General features: G+C 39.9%; 1 protein-coding gene across 4 annotated transcripts in view; it reads right to left on the bottom strand.

Annotated features, from left to right (window-relative positions):
* fam49bb (family with sequence similarity 49 member Bb) overlaps window positions 1-22544 on the bottom strand; it is a 182060-nt gene that overhangs the window by 93532 nt on the left and 65984 nt on the right. The window contains exon 1 of one of the 4 annotated variants that reach the window (XM_043688538.1): window positions 20298-20411. The exons of the other annotated variants lie outside the window; for them this stretch is intronic. The gene's annotated coding sequence lies outside the window, so the exon portion shown is untranslated. Of the gene's footprint in view, window positions 1-20297; window positions 20412-22544 lie in introns of those variants that run through there. 4 annotated transcript variants of the gene reach the window in all.

Below are 22544 nucleotides of genomic sequence, written 5' to 3'. Positions count from 1 at the left end.
CCAAGAGAATTTAGAAGCAGAAAGAAATGAGCTGCATGGGGTGTGTCAGGGATTCCACATAGGCAAAAATTGCAGAAACAGCAGCTTCAGAAACAGGCTGTACCCCATGTTTAAAATTGCAAAAGGTCTTCCTGGATTGGCTGACCACAATTCCCAAGTTCATTGTGCCCACTGTATTTTCGATTTTCCCCTTTCTGGGGCACAGATGGCAAAGCAGCATTTGTTACCAACTCTTAAGTGGCCTCCAGAAGGTGATGGTGAGCCACACGTTTCAACAGCTGCAGTTCATCTGATGCCGGCACTCCCACAATCCTTCCAGAGTCACAGAGTCATAGATTTATACAGTGTGGAAAGAGATCCTTCGGTCCAGCTCATCCATGCCAGCCAGATACCCAAAATTAATCTAGTCCCATTAACAGCATTTGGCCCATATCCCTCCAAACCCTTACTATTCATATACCCATCCAGATGCTATTTAAATGTTGTAATTGTACCAGTCTCCACCACTTCCTCTAGCAGCTCATTCCATACACACACCACCCTCTGCGTGAAAATGTTGCCCCTTAGATCTCTTTTAAATCTTTCCCCTCTCACCTTAAACCTATGCCCTCCAGTTTTGGACTCTCCCACCTCAGGAAAAAAAACCTTGTCTATTTACCCTATCCATGCCCCTCATGATTTTATGAACTTCTACAAGATCACCCTCAGCCTCCAAAGCTCCAGGGAAAATAGCCCCAGTCTAACTAGCCTCTCCCTAACACCCTGGCAACATCTTTCTAAGTCTTTTCTGAACCCTTTCAAGTTTCACAACATCCTTCTTGCAGCAGGGAGACCAGAATTGCACGCAGTATTCCAATAGTGGTCTAAGCAATGTCCTGTACAGCTGCAATATGACCTCCCTACTCCTATACTCAAGGCACTGACCAATAAATTTGTGTTGCAGACGTTTCGTCCCCTGTCTAGGTGACATCCTCAGTACTTGGGAGCCTCCTGTGAAGCGCTTCTGTGATGTTTCCTCCAGCATTTATAGTGATTTGTATCTGCCGCCTCCAGTTGTCAGTTCCAGCTGTCCGTTGCAGTGGTCGGTATATTGGGTCCAGGTCGATGTGCTTATTGATTGAATCTGTGGATGAGTGCCATGCCTCTAGGAATTCCCTGGCTGTTCTCTGTTTGGCTTGTCCGATAACAGAGAATAGCCAGGGAATTCCTAGAGGCATGGCACTCATCCATGATTCAATCAACAAGCACATCGACCTGGACCCAATATACCGGCCACTGCAACGGACAGCTGAAACTGACAACCGGAAGCGGCAGATACAAATCACCATTAATGCCGGAGGAAACATCACAGAAGCGCTTCACAGGAAGCTCCCAAGCACTGAGGATGTCACCTAGACAGGGGATGAAACGTCTGCAACACAAATTCCCAGCTCACGAACAGAACCACAACAACGAGTACCCGAGCTACAAATCTTCTCCCAAACTTTGAACTAACCAATAAAGGCAAGCATACCAAATGCCGCCTTCACTGTCCTATCTACCTTTGGGTCCTCTTTCAAGGAACTATGAACCTGCACTCCAAGGTTTCTCTGTTCAGCAACACTCCTCAGGATCTTACCATTACGTATATCAGTCCTGCCCTGATTTGCCTTTCCAAAATGCAGCACCTCATATTTATCTAAATTAAACTGCATCTGCCACTCCTCGACCCATTGGTCCACCTGATCAAAATCCCACTGTACTCGGAGGTAACCTTATTCAGCGTTCAATACACCTCCAATTTTGGTGTCACCTGCAAACTTACTAACTGTACCTCCTACTTCACTCCAAATCATTCATATAAATGATAAAAAGTGACAGACCCAACACTGATCCTCAGGGCACACTGCTGGTCACAGGCGGGCAGTCTGAAAACAAACCCTCCATCACTCCCCCCTTCTTCTACCTTCGAGCCAGTTCTATATCCAAATAGCTACTAGACAGTCATAGAGATGTACAGCACGGAAACAGATCTTTCGGTCCAACTCGTTTCTGCCAACCAGATAGCCCAACCTAATCTAGTCCCATTTGCCAGCACTTGGCCCATATCCCTCATCCCTCTAAACCTTTTCTACTCATATACCCTTCCAGATGCCTTTTAAATGTTGTAATTGTACCAGCCTCCACCATTTCCTCTGGTAGTTCATTCCATATACGCACCACCCTTGAAAAAGTTGCCCCTTGGGTCCCTTTTATATCTTTCCCCTCTCACCCCTAACCTATGCTCTCTACTTCTGGACTCCCTCATCCCAGGGAAAAGATTTTGTCGATTTATCCTATCCATGCCCCTCATGAGTTTATAAACCTTAATAAGGTCACCCCCTCAACTTTTGACGCTCCAGGGAAAACAGCCCCAGCCTATTCAACCTCTTCCTGTAATTCAAATCCTCCAACCCTGACAACATCCTTGCAAATCTTTTCTGAACCATTTCAAGCTTCACAACATCCTTCCAATAGGAAAGAGACCAGAATGGCACACAATATTCCTTAACCTTATTTGCCAAAGCTATCTCATGTCCCCTTTTTGCCCTCCTGATTTGCCTCTTAAGTATATACCTACTGCCTTTATACTCTAAGGATTCACTCAATCTCTCCTGCCTATACCTAACATATGCTTCCTTCTTTTTCTTAACCAAACCCACAATATCTCTAGTCATCCAGCATTCCCAACACCTACCAGCCTTTCTTTTCACCCTAACAGGAACACAGTATACTGTCTCTGGACTCTTCTCATCTCATTTCTGAAGGTTTCTCATTTTCCAGCCGTCCCTTTTCCTGCAAACATCTGCCCCCAATCAGTTTTTGAAAGTTCTTGCGTAATACCGTCAAAATTAGCCTCCCTCCAATTTAGAACTTCAACTGTTGGATCTGGTCCATCCCTTTCCATCACTATTTTAAAACTAATAGAATTATGGCCCTAAAGTGCTCTCACACTGACACCTAAGTCACCTCCCTGCCTTATTTCCCAAGAGGAGGTCAAGTTTTGCACCTTCTCTGGTAGGTATAGCCACATACTGAATCAGAAAATTTTCTTGAACACACTTAACAAATTCCTCCCCATCTAAACCCTTAACACTATGGCAGTCCCAGGCTATGTTTGGAAAGTTAAAATCCCCTACATAACCACCCTGTAATTCTTACAGATAACTGAATCTCTTTACAGATTTGTTTCTCGATTTCCCTCTGACTATTAGGGGGTCTATAATACAATCCCAATAAAGTGATCATCCCTTTCTTATTTCTCAGTTCCACCCAAATAACTTCCCTGGATGTATTTCCGAGAATATCCTAAGTATAGCTGTAATGCTATCCCTTATCAAAAATGCCAATCCACCTCCTCGCTTGTCTCTCTTTCTATCCTTCCAATAGCATTTGTATCCTGGAAGATTAAGCTGCCAGTCCTGTCCATCTCTGAGCCACATTTATGGAATTTTCATAGCACTGGTAGTAATCCAGATATTACTACCCTCGATCCTCCTTTTTAAATTCCTGCCTAACTTCCTATATTCTCCCTTCAGAATCTCATCCTTTTCGCTTCTTATGTCTTGGTACCAATGTATACAATGACCTTCTGCTGGTCTCTTTCCCCTTTGAGAACATTTTGCACCCTCTCTGAGGCATTTTTGATCCTGGCACTAGGGAAGCAACACACCATTCTGATCTTTCACTGCTGGCCGCAGAAATGCCTATCTGTGCCCCTGACTAGGCAAGCCCCAAACACAATTGATCGATTGGAACGCAGTGTACCCCTCATTACATTAGAGCCAGTCTTGATACCAGAAACTTGGCTGTTCGTGTTACATTCCCATGAAAGTACATCACCCCCCACATATTCCAAAATAGCACACTTGTTTGAAATGGGGATAGCCACATAAGACTCCTGTACTACCCGGCTACTTCTCCTACCTTTGTTGGAGTTAACCCATCTACCTGACTGTATCTGCAGCTTTTCTCCCTTCCTATGAGTGCCATCCGTACGCCTTAGCTCTTGTAAATTCCTCACTAACTCTACCTGTCGCTCCAACCAATCCATTCGATCTGACGGGAATTGCAACCAATGACATTTATTGTAGATAGAATCCTCAGTAACCCAGAAACTCTCCTGAAACTCCCACATCTGACAAAGAGCATATCACTCTACTAAAGAGCATTTTCCTCCTTCCAATCTACACACCCAGAAAATAGTACCATCTTATTGCTCTACAAAACACTGTTCCAAGCTAACTTATAGCTAATATTTAAAAAATTTAATCAAGAGACAGATCCCAATAAAAACATATAATCAAGAAACCTACTCTGCTAACTATTTTAGATTTACAGCAAGGATATACTTAAAACTATTTACTTACCCATTTCTGTGCTGTGACCTCTCCCAAACAAGATCAGTTGTGAATTTTGCTGTTTGTTAAGCTTTCCTAGACACACTCCTATGTTCAGCGATACATGAATTCAAACAGCACAGATAGTAACTGCACATAATCATTGCTGTGTCAGTTAGCAGTGTGGGTTTCTTTCTCTCTCCCCCCCCCCCTTACAGATTATGTTCTCCCTTTATTCCGTGTAACCTCACCTTGCTAACCAGTCTACCAGGAGGAATCTTGTCAAATGCCTCACTGAAGTCCATTTAGATTACGTCCACTGCTCTGCCCTAATCAATCCTCTTTGTTACTTCTTCTAAAAACTCAATCAAGTTCATGAGATACGATTTCCCACGCACAAACCCATGTTGACTATCCCGAATCAGTCCTTGCTTTTCCAAATACATGCAAGTCCGGTCCCTCAAGATTCCTTCCAACAACTTGCCCACCACCGATGTCAGGCTTAGCACTACATAGTTCCCTGGCTGTTCCTTACCATCTTTCTTAAATAGTGGCACCATGTTAGCCAACCTCCAGTCTTCCAGCACCTTGCCTGTGACTATCAATGATACACATTTCTCAGTAAGGGGCCCAGCAATCACTTCCCTAGCATCCCACAGAGTTCTAGGGTACACCTGATCAGGTCCTGGGAATTTATCCATCTTTGTGTGTTTTAAGACATCGAGCACCTCTGTAATATGGACATTTTGCAAGATGTCGCTTTTATTTCCCCACATTCTCTATTTTCCATATCCTTCTCTACAGTAAATACTGATGCAAATACTCATTTAGTATCTCCCCCATCTCCTGCGGTTCCGTACATAGGTTGCCTTGCTGATCTTTCAGGGGCCCTATTCTCTCCCCAGTTACCCTTTTATCCTTAATGCATTTGTAGAATCCCTTTGTATTCTCCTTAACCCTATTTGCCAAACCTATCTCATGTCCCCTTTTTGCCTCATGAACCCTAGAACTCTGTGGGATGCTAGGGAAGTGATATCCTCCCTATTTAGTGCCAACATGTTTTCCCTAATCAAAAAGACCACTCCTCCTCCTCTCTTGCCCTCCTTCAGTATCTATACCCTGGAACATTAAGAAACTGCAGGGTTTTGATTAAACCACGTGAAGAGCTCAGGATGATGTAGAGCTTGAGGGGAACTTTCAGGTGGTGGCCTTCCCACAGATTAGCTGCCCTTGTCCTTCTAGGTGGCAAAAGTCATAGGTTTGGACAGTGCTGTGAAAGGAGCTTTGGTTAATTTGTGCAGTGCACCCTTGTTGATAAATGGTATACTGCTGCCACTGTGCATCAGTGCTGAGAGTACTTTTAAAATGGCAATGGGGTGCTGATCAAGCAGACTGCCTCGTGAGAGTACCTATTGTATGTTTCATCATGCAGATTATTTCAGTTGCTTTTTGCCTGTGTCCAGATTTTGGTCATGCTTGTTTATAAAGGTTTCACTGTTGTACATTCTGGAATGGAGATGATTTTACAAACTTTATCAATGTTGCCACAGGAGGCAGCATGAAGAAATCCACACTCCAGCTGGAAAAGCACAAGGAGCTCCATTAATTTAAAAAATAACCTTGGAAGAAACCACATCTTTGACTACTGCACTAACATGATATTGCAGAAAAATAATACTAAATGCATGGAGGTACAATCTCATTTCTATTTCCAGTTCCAATGAAGAGTCATACTGGACTCAAAACATTAACTCTACTTCTGTCTCCACAGATGCAGCCAAACCTGCTTCTTCAACATTTTTGGTTTTATTTCTAATCTTCACTCTTGCTCAAACTATTTCTGATTAGTTACTTGGCAATTTCAATTCCACAAAAAGTTGCTGTAATTTAACTACATGATTCAAATTAATTTTCAGTCCAAAAATTACTGATTTAACTGCAAACTTGATCATAAAGTAACTAAATTCATTTGAAATAGAGTTGAAACATTCTGGCAATGAGGTGACCAAGTCACATTATTCTAAAAATATTAACAAAATTAAAAAACCAACTAAGAACAAAGAAAAAAGGAAATACCCGAGTTAACTCAAATACTAAGTCGGAAATCAAATTCTCAAAGCAGCTAGAAAAATTACCAATAAGAGTAATTAAAAATATTTAAGAAATAGGTGCACGTAAATACTGGAATCACAAGAATTATACATAAAAATAACATAGGATCAGAAGACAGATTGGCCTTTCAGACAAGAGAAAAAACCCAATTAATTGAATGAAGGCAATACTGAAGCTAGACTGAAACAGCTACACTGTTAAAGCTAATAAAATATTTGATTTTAAGCACATATAAAAAGCAAATAAATTAACAATGGCATTTAAGAAAGTTAAAAGGAATTAATTATCTGGCATTAAGTGGATGCTATTGGGATTGTTACTTTGAGAAATTTTCAAACATTTTGAAGTATTTAAATGCAAGTACACAAGTCAGACTGACAGTATGCAATAATGACAATTTTTGACTATCATCTGACTGTAATACCTAGGACTTTCATGGACTGAAAGGATTGCAAAACAGAAAAACACAGACTCAAAAATGGTCACAGTACAGCCACCATGGCCATTGGTTGAGTCAAAGTTTGTGAAACGATCAATTAGCAAAAACCGATGTGAATTTAAACGTCAAATTAGATTGAAGCTAGTCAATTAGAACTGTACCTCCTGTTTGATTTACACCTTTGTGATTTACACCAGGTATTACCCTTTTTCTTTGTTCTTAGTTGGTTTTTTAATTTTGTTAATATTTTTAGAATAATGTGACTTGGTCACCTCATTGCCAGAATGTTTCAACTCTATTTCGAATGAATTTAGTTACTTTATGATCAAGTTTGCAGTTACACATATGCTGAAGTTAGAAGACCATAAGACCATATGACATAAGGCCATTCAGCCCATCGAGTCCACTCCGCCATTCAATCATGGCTGATGGGCATTTCAACTCCACTTACCCGCATTCTCCCTGTAGCCCTTAATTCCTTGTGACATCAAGAATTTATCAATTTCTGCCTTGAAGACATTTAGCGTCCCAGCCTCCACTACACTCTGTGGCAATGAATTCCACAGGGCCCACCACTCTCTGGCTGAAGAAATGTCTCTGCACTTCTGTTCTGAATTTACCCCCTCTAATTCTAAGGCTGTGTCCATGGGTCCTAGTCTCCTCGCCTAACGGAAAAAATTTCCTAGCGTCAAGACATCAATTATCCAGCTGAAAACAAAAAACTGAGATATTGCAATATGCAGACAGAAAGGAACTCGGTCTCTCCCAGCCCCACAAATGACAAAACACCTTGACGAACTGGAGAAAATCATTCAAACACAGGAGATGCAAAGTTATCTGCAATCTTCACAGCTGCCATTGATCCAGGGCATCCTTAACCAACTAGAATCACAGCTTAAAGCCAAACATCAAGATCAGCGCCTGGACTTCAAACTCCACATTCTTTCATCTCCCTTTTTGTACTGGACACTATCCCTTCTTAACCTTGTATGTGTATGTATTTTGATGCTAGGCCTGCAGTATTTTTCTCAGGGCTAACAAGCAATGGGTTGTTTTGCCTCTCACTCAACAAAACCTTGCAATAGGCTCCTTATTTGTTTCTGGAGAACCTAATTAACTACATTTTAAATCAGCATGAGGTATTGCTGCATGCTAAGAATATTAAATCTTTGTTGCAGTCAACTGAAGAGAGTGAAAAGAAGGGAGCCAATTCATCCTTCCTCATAGAATCATAACAGTATTTGGAGCACTTTTTGCAAATTTGGCCAGTCAATTAGAAAGACCCTGAAGCCACAGAAACATTCGACAATGATTCACTTCAATCATAACAGGATAGGCAGTAATACAGTGATGAAGCAAGACTTGAAAATTTAGGATTATTTGCCACTACCATGAAATAATCAAAATTATGAAATGATTTGAAAAAGAGTAAAAGTTCTCTTTCCATTGGTCAGTGAATTGAGGATAAGTTCCTAAAAATATTAGCAACACAAAGATGAATGAAGACTTCCACATGAACAGTTGGTAAAAACATTACCATAAATGATATCTGAACCCATTATAACCACTTTCTGTCAAAAATAGCTCAAGTTAAATAAGGACTTGAAGAAAATTACAGGTGGCTTGAAGAAAACAGCAGAAAAATCAGAAATACAGCAGAAAGCTCTGACAAAAGCTCGCACTGACACAGGAAGCTAAAATGGTGTCCTAACACTATTAAACTTAAATGATTTCACCATTTGTATTGCTAAAGAGTGTAATGCTCAACATATTAATAGACAAGGCAAAAGTGAGGACTGTAAATGCTGGAGATTAGAGTCGAGAGTGTGGTGCTGGAAAAGTACAACACGTCAGGCAGCATCCGAGGAGAAGGAGAATCAACATTTCGGGCAAAAGACCTTCATCAGGAATGGTAAATGATGAAGTGCTTTTGCCCAAAACGTCAAATCTCTTGCTCTTGGATGCTGCCTGACGTGCTGTGCTTTTCCAGCACCACACTCTTGACATTAATAGACAAGTTGTAAGTACTGTGTCTGGATGCTTAGCACACTAAATCATTTAATTGCTAACACCCTGCTCTCTGTAAAGATCACACAACACCAGGTTATAGTCCAACAGCTTTTTTGGAAGCACTAGCTTTCAGAGTGCCGCTCCTTCATCAGATGGTTGTGGAGGTTAAGATCATACTCACAGAATTTATACCAAAGGAGTCTGGTGTCATGGAGATGTGATACAGTCAACAATCTTAGATTTTATAATGGGATATGCTGGTTTCTGTTCTTTGATATGTAAATTCCAGAACTTCTTTTAAATTACATTCTCAAGATAGCTCAGCTTTTTAAACAATAGGTGTGAAGCCTGTGTACCAATGCTATGTCAGTAAAAGCTATAAATAAAATGTAATTACATTTATGTCTATGGACGTAATTACATTTTATTTTGCTCAAAAACTGCATGAATCCATGTAAAACTCTGTAAAACCAGATCGAGGGTTTGTCAGTCTGACATAGCCTTGTAGACATTAAGGATGGACAGGTAGGACTGGAGTGCGAAAGGAGCTGTAAGACTGAGTAGTTAATAAACTCTATCCAAAAGAAAAGATGCCACCAACTGGTTTGGATCCAAGTTGACACCAGTTAGCTGAGTATTCCTTGATTGATGGGTATAAACTGCGTTCTCTCTCCCCTGCAGCCTCCTTCTCCCCCTCAGCCCCTTCTTGCAGCTTCTCGCTCCCTTCATCCCCTCCTTGAATGTTCCTCCAGTGCCACCTCCTGAATCTCAATACAGTTTCCATCAAGAGGCACAATGGATATGATTTACAGTGTGCAACAAATCCAAGGAATGTGCAGAGGACATCGCCAGCTTATGTATATGACCTTCTTTGATGTCTCTTCCTTTGCCTTCAATTCTGTCAACTGTGAGGGATTGTGGAATATCCTTCATAAATTCACTCTCAGGGGAGTACATCTCTGGGTGCTTGGACCATATTAGGGCAAAGGAAGTATAGAATGTTGCAAAAACGAAGTTATGAGCATGAAAATTGGGAGGATCCCAGAACACTAAAGCAAGTGGCATGAGAAGTAGTGGATGCATTTGGTGGTCTACAGACTCTGGAACAGTTCTTGTGGATTGGAGAGCAGCTAATGTAACTCTACTATTTTAAAAAGGTAGGGAGAGAAAAAAAAGAGGGAATTATAAGCCAGTTCAGCCAGACATCAGTAGCGGTGAAATGTCTGGAATCCATAATAAAAGGTTGAATAGCAGAACACCTGGAAAACAGTGACAGGATAAGACAGTCAGCACATATTTACAAAAGGGAATTCATACTTGAAAAATCTACTGGAATTTTTAGGATGTAACTGGTAGAGTTGATAAGGGAGAGCTAGAGAATGAGGTTTACTTGGTGATTGAGATGGCATTCAATAAGATCCCACAAAGATAAGCAAATAACATTAAAGGGATTTGAAGTGGTATAATGACAATGTATAGAGAGCTGTTTGGCAGACAGGAAACAGTTTCAGTCTGTGTGGAGTTTGCACATTCTCCCCGTGTCTGCATGGGTTTCCTCTAGGTGCTCCGGTTTCCTCCCACAGTCCAAAAATGTGCAGAATAGGTGAATTGGCCATGCTAAATTGCCCGTAGTGTTAGGTGATGGGGTAAATGTAAAGGAATGGGTCTGGGAGGGTTGTTCTTCAGAGGTCGGTGTGGACTTGTTGGGCCGAAGGGCTTGTTTCCTCAGTGTAAGTAATCTAATGAGGAATTAATGGGTCTTTTCTGATTGGCAGGCATTGACCAGTGGGGTACTATAGGAATCAGTGTTTGGACCCCAGATATTCACAGCTGAAAATGTGTTGCTGGAAAAGCGCAGCAGGTCAGGCAGCATTCAAGGAGCAGATGAATCAACGTTTCGGGCATGAGCCAATCTTCAGGAACCTGACGATGAAGGGCTTTTGCCCGAAACGTCGATTTTTCTGCTCCTCGGATGCTGCCTGACCTGCTGAGCTTTTCCAGCACCACTCTAATCTTGACTCTAATCTCCAACATCTGCACTACCCACTTCCACCTCAAAACAAAGCTAGCTAAATCCCTGAATACAAATCGGAAAAATGGCTGGAATATTAACATATATCTTGTAACATACTTTTGGGAAATCATGCATAAATATTACACACACACACACGCACACACAACACAGCACGTTTGATATGACAACCAACATGTGTAAAAGAATTGGACAGTTTTGGCTAGTTTACAAAGCAACTGCTGCTATGACAGGAAACTGAAATTACATTGAGCATATTCCAGACTAGTTTCTGCTGGCTGATTAACACAGTAATACTTGCATTGAAACCATCAGCACTCTCACAAAGAAATTTAATCAATGGATTTTTAAAGCAGACCACTGAACATACCATGAATATACCACCTGACCTTTATCCAAATACTGGACCATAAACTCTCCTTCACACCTTTTCAAATTTCAAACTTCTTAGAGTGAACACACACACACGGTCAGACTATCAAGAACACTCCATTAAACAAGGCAGTTCAAGTTCCAGCAAGAAAAGACCTAAGCAATGCAAACATGGTCTTGCTTGACTGAAGCTCAAACTATAGCTACCAGTGTTTTAGCTACATTTTAAATGCACCCCAAGGAAAATACTTTGAATAGATTGCATTATAAATCATCAAGAGCAGAGAATGAATTCTATGACCGAGACTTACACACTAGCTAAACCACAGAGGTAATATTGTGAACACATTGAAAGAGCCTACTTTGATAAATTTAAAACAAATGAGTCACTCCTGTATATCTGGCCCCTCAGGGGTTCAATTAAGAAGATTTAAGAGACTGCAGAGAACATAGATGGTATTGTATTACCTGATCAATTCAGGGAATTTGATCAGCTTGATATTGGCATTGCAGAGTGAAATGTGAACCCAGGAACTGAAAAAGCGGAAGGAAAACACAACACTGGCTTGACACGTTTATAAAGACACTCTAAAGAAAAGCAGAATGAAGTACGCAGAGTAAGACCAGGTCGCCAGTATGAATGTTAAAAGGAATTACGTACAAATGTTGCTTTGCTGAAACTGGATACATTGTCCAGTAGAATATAAAAGAGCTTTCAGTCTGTACTCACAGATGCTACTTACAGGGTGAGGAGCCAAATGTAAACCCAGCTGCTATCAGGAAAAAGAAAGAGGATCTTTCCCATAGGCCACCTTCACCACACTGGTGTGTAGCGATAGTCAGCTCTCTCGACAATTCAAATTTTAAACCCCCCCCCAAAGAAATGAACAGCTGAAAATGTTCATGTTCACACTATAGAGACTATGGAAAACAGCACTTTCTACACTAAGTTTGATCATAAACTATGAATAAAAAAATGCATAATTTTCAATGAGAAAAATGTAAAAATTGTAGAAGGGAAGAAGGCATTTTTAAAATTACAGGTGTTCTCATGAATGGACCAAGAATCGTATACAGTAAATAAAAGTTAATAACTTCTACTCCCACAGAATGTCTGAGTCAGTTAAAATAAACTTTACACAAGAACCTAGCTATACTTGCCCTAGTAATAACTTGATGCAGGCTGTGGCTTTCACTCAAGATGATAAAACATTGAAGGGAGAAAGCCTAAAGTAATGGAGAATACTTAAAATATAAATAAATCATTTAAATATTATTTCCTCTTTTCTTTTTCTCTCCAGGAGAGATCATTAGAATCCAACTCCGCAATAATTTGGATGCCCTTTATACAGCATAAAGATCATTTTTCTTTCTTTATTCAATAGTAGTGGATAAGACCAGCTATGCCATTCTTTACCCATCCTCAGCTGCTTTCGAGAAAGTGATGGCGTGCCTCCTTCTTAAACTGCTGCTGTCCTTGCAGTATCAGTGCAAGCACAGTTGCTTGAGATAGGGAGGTCCAGGATTTTAGACCAAAGACGCTGAAGGAATGATGACATAGTTCCAAGTCAAGATGGCCTGGAAGAGACCTTAGAGGTGGTGTGCCCATATATCTTCCCTCAACCTTGTAAGTGGTTACTGAAGTGCATCTTGTAGATGGTACCCATTGGTGAAGGGAGTGAATGATGGTAATGGTGGTGGTGGTTAGGATGTCACCCAAGCTGGGTGCTCTGCCCCATCGAGCTTCAAGCTGTACTTTTCCAGGCAAATGGAATGTAATCTCACACACTTCAGACTTGTGCTTTGTAGATGTTGGACAAGCACTGGGCAAATAGGAGGCAAGTTTCTCACTTCAGAATTCCCATCTTTGACTTGCTCTTGACATGGTTGATCTAGTTCAGTTTTGGATTAATGAGGATCCCAAGATGTTGATAATTGGGGAATCAGCAACAGTAATGCCATAGACTGTCAAGGAGAAATAATCAGATACTCCTTTGTTGGAAATAGTCCATTGCCTGTCATATGTGTAACACAAATCTTACTTACCACTCATCAGCCCAAACCTGGATGTTGTCAGGTCCTTCTGCATATGGACATGAGCTACTTAAAATATCAAAGTTGTCATAAATGGTGCTGACCCTTCAGCAATTATCAGCAAACATGTTTTATCATTTTGGTCCATACAGGAGGAATGCAATAGAAGGACCAGGTATAACCAAGAATGAAGTATCAACCTGGTGAAGCTGTCAAATAGAAAGACTTGCATGTCAAACATCGTAAGTAGCAAGTGATAATCAAAGCTAAGTGATCGCACAACTAACTGTTCAGATCCTGCCACATCCAGTTGTGAATGTTGGTGGACAATTAAACAACTCACTGGAAGAGAAGGCTCCACAAACATCTCCGTTCTCAATGAAAGAAGAGCCTAGCTCATCAGTACAAACATAAGACTGAAGTGTACGCAGTAATCTTCAGCCAGAAGTGCCAAAGGGATGATCCACTGCGGCCTCATCTGGTGTTCCCCAGCATCACAGATACCAATCATCAGCCAGATCAATTCACTCAATGCAATATCAAGAAATGGTTGGAGGCACTAGATAATACAAGGGCTATGGGCCCTGACAACATTTTGGCAGAAGTGCTGAAGACTTGTGCTCCAGAACTTGCCACTCCCCTAGCCAAGATCTTTCAATAAATTACAACATTACAGGACCTAGTGCTTATCAGCAGGAAAAGCATCCAACAGACCATCTGGAGGGAACTGGTGAGAAGCAACCAAGGAGGATTCTGAGAGAAGGTGGCTCAGTCACAATGACTAAGAAAGGGATCACAAACATAAGCTTGGTTGCTCAGGAACCAGGTTTGAAGACTGAGTGAGCAGCGCATGGAAAGAGACAAGGTGTTTATTTTTTTTAAAGTTCCAACAAGCACCAAGACATCACTTGGCTGGTGGTGAGAAGGGCACTTACCTGTGAGAAAGTTCACGTATGCCTGACACACTGGACCACTGCACAAGGCTTCAAAGTGGCTGCGGGGTGGGGTAGAGACTGTCACATGTCTCTTGCTGGAATGTGCCCTTGCAAAGGAAGTCTGGAGAAAGATGCAGTGATTTTTGTCAACTTTTGTCCCGAGCAGCTCCACGACTCAGGGACACAGGGAAAACAGACTGCTTTACAGTCTGTTTTCCAGCTGCATACCGAGACCGTATATCTGTGGAATTCTTTACTGCAGACAGCAGTTGAGGCTGAGTTATAAAGCATATTCAAGGCTGAGAGGCAGAGTTTTAATCAATAAGGGAATCAAGGGTGGTGGAGGAAAAGATAAAAAAGTGGAGTTCAGGATTATCAGATCAGTCATGATCTCATTGAATGGCAGAGCAGACTCAACAGGCCAAATGGCTTACTTCTGCTCCAACATTTTCTGATCTTATATCTCTTCCTTTTGCTTAATGCTGATTTTTCCCTGATGTCTCTTAACCTATTTCTACCTTCAACTTATATAAAATGAAAGTAGCTGTTGCTGTTGAAAGCCCTGCTACAACTAGTGCTAAGCAATTCCAGATCCAGATGAATTATTAAAAGTGAATACATTTGAACATATCTGTATATTCTCTTTTGCCAAATATTTTATATCAAATGTATTCTTCTGAATGAGCACTGACTTTTCAATGAAATTAATTTTCACATTCCTTCTTTATTCGAGCACTGACTTTTCAATGTTAGTGCTGGAATAAAGAAGGAATATGAAAATTAATTTCAAAAGACACTTCAATAATTAGTCCTGAGGACAGAAAACTGGTCTGAATTCATTGAAAGAAACTCTTACTTTAATACTTCTCTACCTTTCCAAGTCCAGTTCATGAGTCACAAGTTCATTCATTTTTACCAGAAATGATACTATGTAATATATCAGCAGAAGTCACAATACTTGTAAAGTAGATCAGCAGATAAGTGCACTCTATGATTACAAGTCAGCACAACAATCAGCTGGCTTTACTCTGCAACTACAGTCTTTTATTTTTAATTATTATGTAATATATTATTGAATATTACCTCAGACATATTCGGCAAAGAAATTTTATAAAAGCAATATTTCCAAGTATTTTTAATACCATTACGTTTACTATAAAGCAAAGGAAATTCAACAGAAACTCCAAACTCGAACCGATTACGTGACATCAGGGTTACTCAAAGTAACATGCAGAATGACACTGACGTAGGAAAAAAGTAGAAAAAAACTGACAAAGCATGGACTTGAGCCTGGGTAGGTAAGATTCTTGTGTCATTGATGTAGGCACCTTGTTGGGGCGACTTATAAAACTTCACTGTATTTTTCATGTAAAAATACACGTAAATTTCTATTTTATTCCAACTGGTCAAAACAACATGGCGCATTAACACTCATAGGCTTATATTTAAGGCCAAAGCTAACTTCAAGCTGACTTTCAATAGATTCAGAGTAATGTATGAGTCTGTATGAGTCAAATGCATTATAATGCATTAAGAGGGTGGATAGCATGCCAACAGTAGATCAGTTAATTACTCAGCACTCCTCATGTTTCTTTTTCCCTTTAAACACAGGAGCAACACAACACTCATGAAATTAGCTGCTCCTCAAGACTGAAAGCGGAGAGAAATTTAACTGTTTTGTTTTGTGTTTGCTGCCAACAGACTGGTGAACTCAGTTGGCTGGATAGACAGCATAGGTTCAATTCCTGCACTAGCTGAGGTTACTGTGAAGCATTCTCATTCTCAACCTCTCCCCTCAGGTTAAAACACCACTGATCATTTCTCTCTAATGCAAGAGCAGCCCTCTGGTCTGGTAAGTCTATGGTGAATATTTATCTTTGTGTGGCTGAGTGGTTTCGGTGATGGACTTGAAATCTATTGGGGTCATCGTGCATAGATTTGAATTCAGACAAGGACTTTTCTTGGGGATCGGACAGTCCAGTTGGCAGGACACCTAGTTGCAATGCAGAATAATGCCAACAGCATGGGTTCAATTCCTGCACCAGCTAAGGTTACCATGAAGGACTCTCCTTCTCAACCTCTCCCCTCACCTGACTCTCAGGTTAAACCACCACCAGTCATCTCTTTCTTATGCGAGCAGCAGTCCTGTGATCTAGTACTCAACTTTACCTTTATAGCACTTGTTCATGACTAATCGAGACAGGAGGAAAGCAAAGAGATCAAAAAAAAGTTTTTTCTTTTAGAGGCATGCCTAACCACAAAACACAGATCTAAATGTTTACTGAAACGTGAAATAGTGTTACAATATTATAAAGCAGTAATAAAAATATTTTAACTTATCCGAACACTATCTTCTGCATTTCCACTCCCAAAGTAATGTCCAATAGTGGCAAGTTCACGAGTTTCATGGGTCTGTTCAAACAATTTCCAAAGAACTGGAAATTTCCAAACAATAGTTTTCCGGTGTGGAGAGATTACAGTGTATTAACAGATGCTGATGACCCAATATATGCTATTTGTCAGTATGTAACTGACTGCAGTCAGCTAAAAATAACCAAGTTGAAGTCTTCTATATCATCTAACTTGGTACTTCTTTAGGTTATGTTTTCAGAATCATTCTAAAAAATAACATAATAGCATAGTGAGCCAGAAGGCCTGGATTCAAGTCCCACCTGCACCAGAGGTGTGTAATAACACCTTTGAACAGGCTAGTTAGAAAACAGAGTCATAGAGTTATACAGCATGGAAAAAGATCCCTTGGTTCAATTAGTCTATGCCAACCATGTTCCCAAACCAAATTAGTCTCATTTGCCTGCATTTGGCCCATATCCCTCCAAACCTTTCCTATTCATGTACTTATCTAAAATGTCTGTTAAATGTTCTAAATGTACCTCTATCCACTACTTCCTCTGAAAGTTCATTCCACACACTAAACACTATGTAAAAAAAAGTTGCTCCTCATGTCCTTTTTAAACTTTTTTTCCCTCTCACCTTAAAAACATGTCCCTAGTTTTGAACCCCCACCCCCAAACCCAGGGAAAAGACCCTTGCTATTCACCTTATCCATGCCCCTGGTGATTTTATAAACCTCTACAATGTCACCCATCAATCTTCTGCGCTCCAGTGAAAGAAGTCCTAGCCTATCCTTATAACTCAAACCTTCTATTCCAGGCAACATCCTGGTAAATATCTACAGAAACAAAGTTAAAGAAAGTCTGTAATGCTGTACACTTTTTTTATACACACACACAAAAGATGCCTTTCCTGGCATTCTCCAGAAGGAGCAATCACTGCATCCTGACAAAACCAGAAACCCAGGTGCCTTATCCTCCTCTCTCAATCTCCTCTAACAGTGTCTGAAGGGGGATATCTTCAAATATCCATCCCTCCTCCTCCCAATTAACTTCTTGGACTTGGCCAGTGGATCAAATGCTGGTCCTTTATACAACTCATTTCAAAATGTTGATTTCCTAGCAAATACAATCCTTGTCGTCTGTTAGGTTACTGTGGATGACTGTTCAACCAGTTTTTGATTAAACCCTTACCAAAGTTTTCCACCTGGTCATACTGTTCAAAATACACACATATCCTAAGAGGGTCTTCATCAATAAACCAAATTAGTCTCTTCCCTGCTGTGGCAACTTTTCAGGACCTAATCTTGTTCAAACCTTCAAAAAAAAAATTCCCTATGCCACACCCCAGTTTTCTCACCCACATACTTGACTTTGAAAACACAAAGCCTTGATTCCTCTCTGTTCTTGCAAATTCAGCCCATCTTGAAACCTGTTTTTTTTCCCGCAAAGTCCTTGAACATGTCACTTTAAAACATCTCCTGTCTAAATTTTTCCAATCAGTTTCCTCTTATTCTACAGATCAAGAGATTATATACTTCCTCTTTCAAAGCACCATCTGACACCAATGCTGTCTCGGGCCATCTGCTACTAAAATCCACAGTCATACTTTGCTACTTTCAGACTAGAATACACTCTTCACTACCCTTCAAGAGGCCACACTCCATAAACATTAGCTCATCCAAAGCACCGCTGCCCATGGTCACCACCTACAAAGTTCTGTTCACCCATCATTTGCATCCTTACTGGTCTACATTAAGGTGTTGCCATGTCAGGAAAACAAAGTTTAAAATTGTCAGTCATGTGTTTAAAAACCTTCACCACCTTTTTTCTTCCATATAGTTATAACCTCGTTCAACTTTACTTATTCTCCACAATACCTGTTCTTCTGACACCCTGAACCCTTATTGGGCATGTGCTCTCCACTCCATAAGCAGTGCCCTCCCTAAATTCATCCAGCTCCTTAAAATCAAGCCATTTCATCAAGATTTTGACACCACAAATATTCCTTTCAGTGGCATCCATTTTCGTTTATTGGACCAAAGAAGTCAGCCTTAAGATATTTTTAAGGTGTTATTTATGCTTTTTAAATGCAAGTTATTGTTGAAAATATGCAGAGTTCACTTTCAGCAAACCATTTCACTTATTTACCCACTGGGACAGAAAGCAGAAAAAACTATTTAAATGTTATATATTTACTGTTTTTAGGAATCCATATATGTAAAACATGATTTGCCTAGCATTTACCACCATGCATATGATCCCAATTATTATCCATTAGTACAATGTGGATTTTGTCAACAAGTACAGCACAAAAGCAAATTTAAATTAACATTTCCTCTCACTTACACTAACTTTTAAAAGCTGGAACATGGTTTCAGCTACTGGATCAGTGGTGCTGGAAGAGCACAGCAATTCAGGCAGCATCCGAAGACAGGCAAAATCGACGTTTCGGGCAAAAGCCCTTCATCAGGAATAAAAGCTTTTATTCCTGATGAAGGGCTTTTGCCCGAAACGTCGATTTTGCCTGTCTTCGGATGCTGCCTGAATTGCTGTGCTCTTCCAGCACCACTGATCCAGAATCTGGTTTCCAGCATCTGCAGTCATTGTTTTTACACCATGGTTTCAGCTATCCTTACGTGTTGTATTGAAGTAATACATTACGTATATAAGATCTTAAAAAAAAAATTTCAGCCAATTGAATCATGGTGGGGAACAGAGTATTAGCAGAAAAATTGTCATCACATGGTAGCCCAGCCCTGCTCTCTTAAGCATCCACATACATAACATATCATTGGGACATTTCTGATCCTAACTCAGTGGATAAAGACTTTCAAATATTTAAGAAAGAGTCTTTTCATTACTGATATTAGAAACTTTCAGTAGAGATAGTCAACTGTTCTTTTAAAAATTCCATCAAACATAGTTCAGAAAAGGAAGCAAAGTTTTGTGCATACTTGCAACTGAAGCTAGTGCTAATACGCGGTATGACTTCACAGATCAGTGATGAAAAAATGCCCCCAGCTTCAAAATTAAATGGAACAGAATTTTGCATAGTTATTATATAAATGCATTGAGGGGCCAATATTCAACCTTGACAAAAACATCTTAGGAATTTTAATACAATTGAACACAGGCATTTACCTATACTGGACACAGATGTCTGTGATATTTTATCATGAAGCATACATTATTAGCCTTATCATTGTTTCTCCAATTGTCAAAAAAGGAAGAAATGTTTAAGACATATGAAATAAGCCAGTTCTTACTGTTTATTCAAATGTTCAGCAAACGGCATACTCTTTGTGACATCCCCTTGGAGGGCTATAAGTTACTTGTAGTAAATGACTTGATGCAAACAATGTAGCACCAAATGTCTACTTTTACTAATGCATGTAAGAAATCAGATGCCATTGAAAAGTAAAGTCTAAGAGTGGCATGAATCGCAATAAATCATTTCTGATTAAAACTAACATAGAAAGGTAGTGGTAATGTTAAGTTTCCATACAGAAATGTAATTAACAGTTCCCAAAGTATTAGAGTATAATTGACAAATACTGCCCAAATGACTTTAAAGAAATTTAACGTAGGTAATGACGAGACAGTAATTCTCACTGACATTATATCAGAGTATTCGTAACATTTATTACTGACCTTCCAAGATAGATGACAGAAATTCAGTGCTTGCAAAACGTTTAAATTATCAGTTATTCATTTAACTAAAATCATAAAGACACAATTCTGATAAATGTGTTCTTAGTGTGGGCTAGATACTGCTTTGCAACTCTCCTCAACTTCCTCATTTCAGTAAACATGACCTCATTACAAGCCTGTCTCACACAAAAAAGGAAGCTTACCAAGTGTCAGAAGAGGAAGCAAGAAAAACCCAATAGAAAATGCAGCACTTCTATTTTAGCATATGCAGTGCTAAAAACAAAAGCTGGTTAATCCAGCAGTTTGTCTTTGTTAAAGAACTTTGTGCCTAAATTACAGATATTTGAACTGACATACATCCATGTTCAAATTTTTATGTCTCGGTAGGCTATCAAAAATACCTATAACCTCTAACTACACAAACGAGATAGGAAGTACAGAGATAGGAAGTAGATACAAATGTCATACACTGTTGAACTGTAATAGAAACTGAGCAAAGTTTGTGTAACCAGTTGGGAGTTCACCTTCTGAGGGCTCCTACTTAAGGGAAGCCATAATTTAACTCTCAAGAATTTGAAGTCCAGAACAACGATTTGAATGAGTCGGTGGCATTGCAATGAAGATTTCCATAGCATTGTTTCACAAATGGCTCAATCATTCAGGTTTCAGAGTCACCAATACTACCAATACTCTTGAAGGAAAGTATTGAGCCAAGTCTAGCTCTTTTTCCAAAGGAAAGTGGGCGAAAGAATAAAAGTTTCTTCTCAAAGGTGACCACCTAACAATCAGCATTCAGCAAAAATAGTGGAAGTTTGGGAAGTTACCCACACAGCTGCTGGAAAAAAAGAGAAATAGGCAATTAAATTTAAGAGCTTTCAATATTGTGCACAGGAGCATGCCCAAACGGTCAAGTCCAAAGATCATCATCAAACTGGCGCTGCCAAAGCCTCCATTCTAGCCCTGACTCACAGGCAAGTAGATTAGGAACTTTAAGGTGTTAAGTAGGCATGGTGAGGGATGAAAGTTTGGAAAGAGATCAGAGGTCAAGCACAGAAATATCAAATTGTACCATGTACTTTTTTTTAGGACTTGAACAATGTATTGTTTTGGGAAATTCAATGTTACTGACAATAGGCCCCTTGTTTGCATATGAAAGTGATTCATGTCTGCTTCAACACCCCTCGTCTTTTACCAATATGGAGGGCATTGCTGGTCCAATCCAACTCTCATCAAGTTTCATTTTTGCAAACAAAAGGAATCCCGAAAACACGAGTTTAAATTGTGAAATTAACAAATGTATCAATAAGAACATCACCTCTTAACAATGTACTTATTTATTTAAAAAGTCATCTTTTTAATGAGCAACAGTAGTCGCATCTATTCATATATCATGCTCATTTATATATTTTCAGTCGAATCTAAAATAATTTTAGATTTAATCAGACTCAGAGATATACAACATCAAAAAATAGACTCTTCAGCCAATCGCACACGTCCTGGTCGAAAACAACCACAAGTATTCTAATCCCATTTTCTTGGTATATACCCTTGTATGCCTTGGCATCTCAAATCCTACTGAAAGAAATCTATTTGTTTTGGATACACACTGTAAGTAAAGTTAAATTATTAGGCCACAAGCTCACTGCCAATGAGGTGTCACTAGCTTTAGTTTACATACCACCTTGCAGATAAAACATATTAAGAGCCTACAGGCTTTTATAGGATATGATATGTTCCTTTTCACTTACCCAGTATAAGACAAACTTGGAATCATACAAGAGTCATGATTGTTAGACGCTATGGGAGAAAATAGTGAAGGAGAAAATTTAGACCATCAAGGTTTGATCACGGATAGTCAGCAGGACTTTTCCAAAGGGAGGTCATGCCTAACAAATAGGTGGAAATTTGCAAGGAGGTGAGTAAGTGTTCAGATGAGGGTGGAACAGTTAATGTCAGTCATATGGATTTCAGCAATACCTCTAACAAGTCCAACATGAGAAACTGATAAAGAAGTTACAAGCACATGGGACCCAGGGTAACTTGACAAGTTGGATTCAGAATTGATTTAGTGACAGGAGACAGGGAGTGGTGGTAGAAGGCTGTTTATGTGACTGGAGCCCAGTGTGCTGGATCCTTTATTATTTGTGATATTCATAAATAATGTTGATAGCAATGTGGGAAGGATTATTAACAAGATTACAGATGACACAAGGATAGAGGGGCAGAGGGGTCCTGACATGCTTGTCC

Source organism: Chiloscyllium plagiosum, chromosome 4, assembly GCF_004010195.1.
Source record: "Chiloscyllium plagiosum isolate BGI_BamShark_2017 chromosome 4, ASM401019v2, whole genome shotgun sequence".
Taxonomy (NCBI): domain Eukaryota; kingdom Metazoa; phylum Chordata; class Chondrichthyes; order Orectolobiformes; family Hemiscylliidae; genus Chiloscyllium; species Chiloscyllium plagiosum.
The sequence above is the reverse complement of the archived record's forward strand: the minus strand, read 5'-3'. Positions and strand labels throughout refer to the sequence as shown.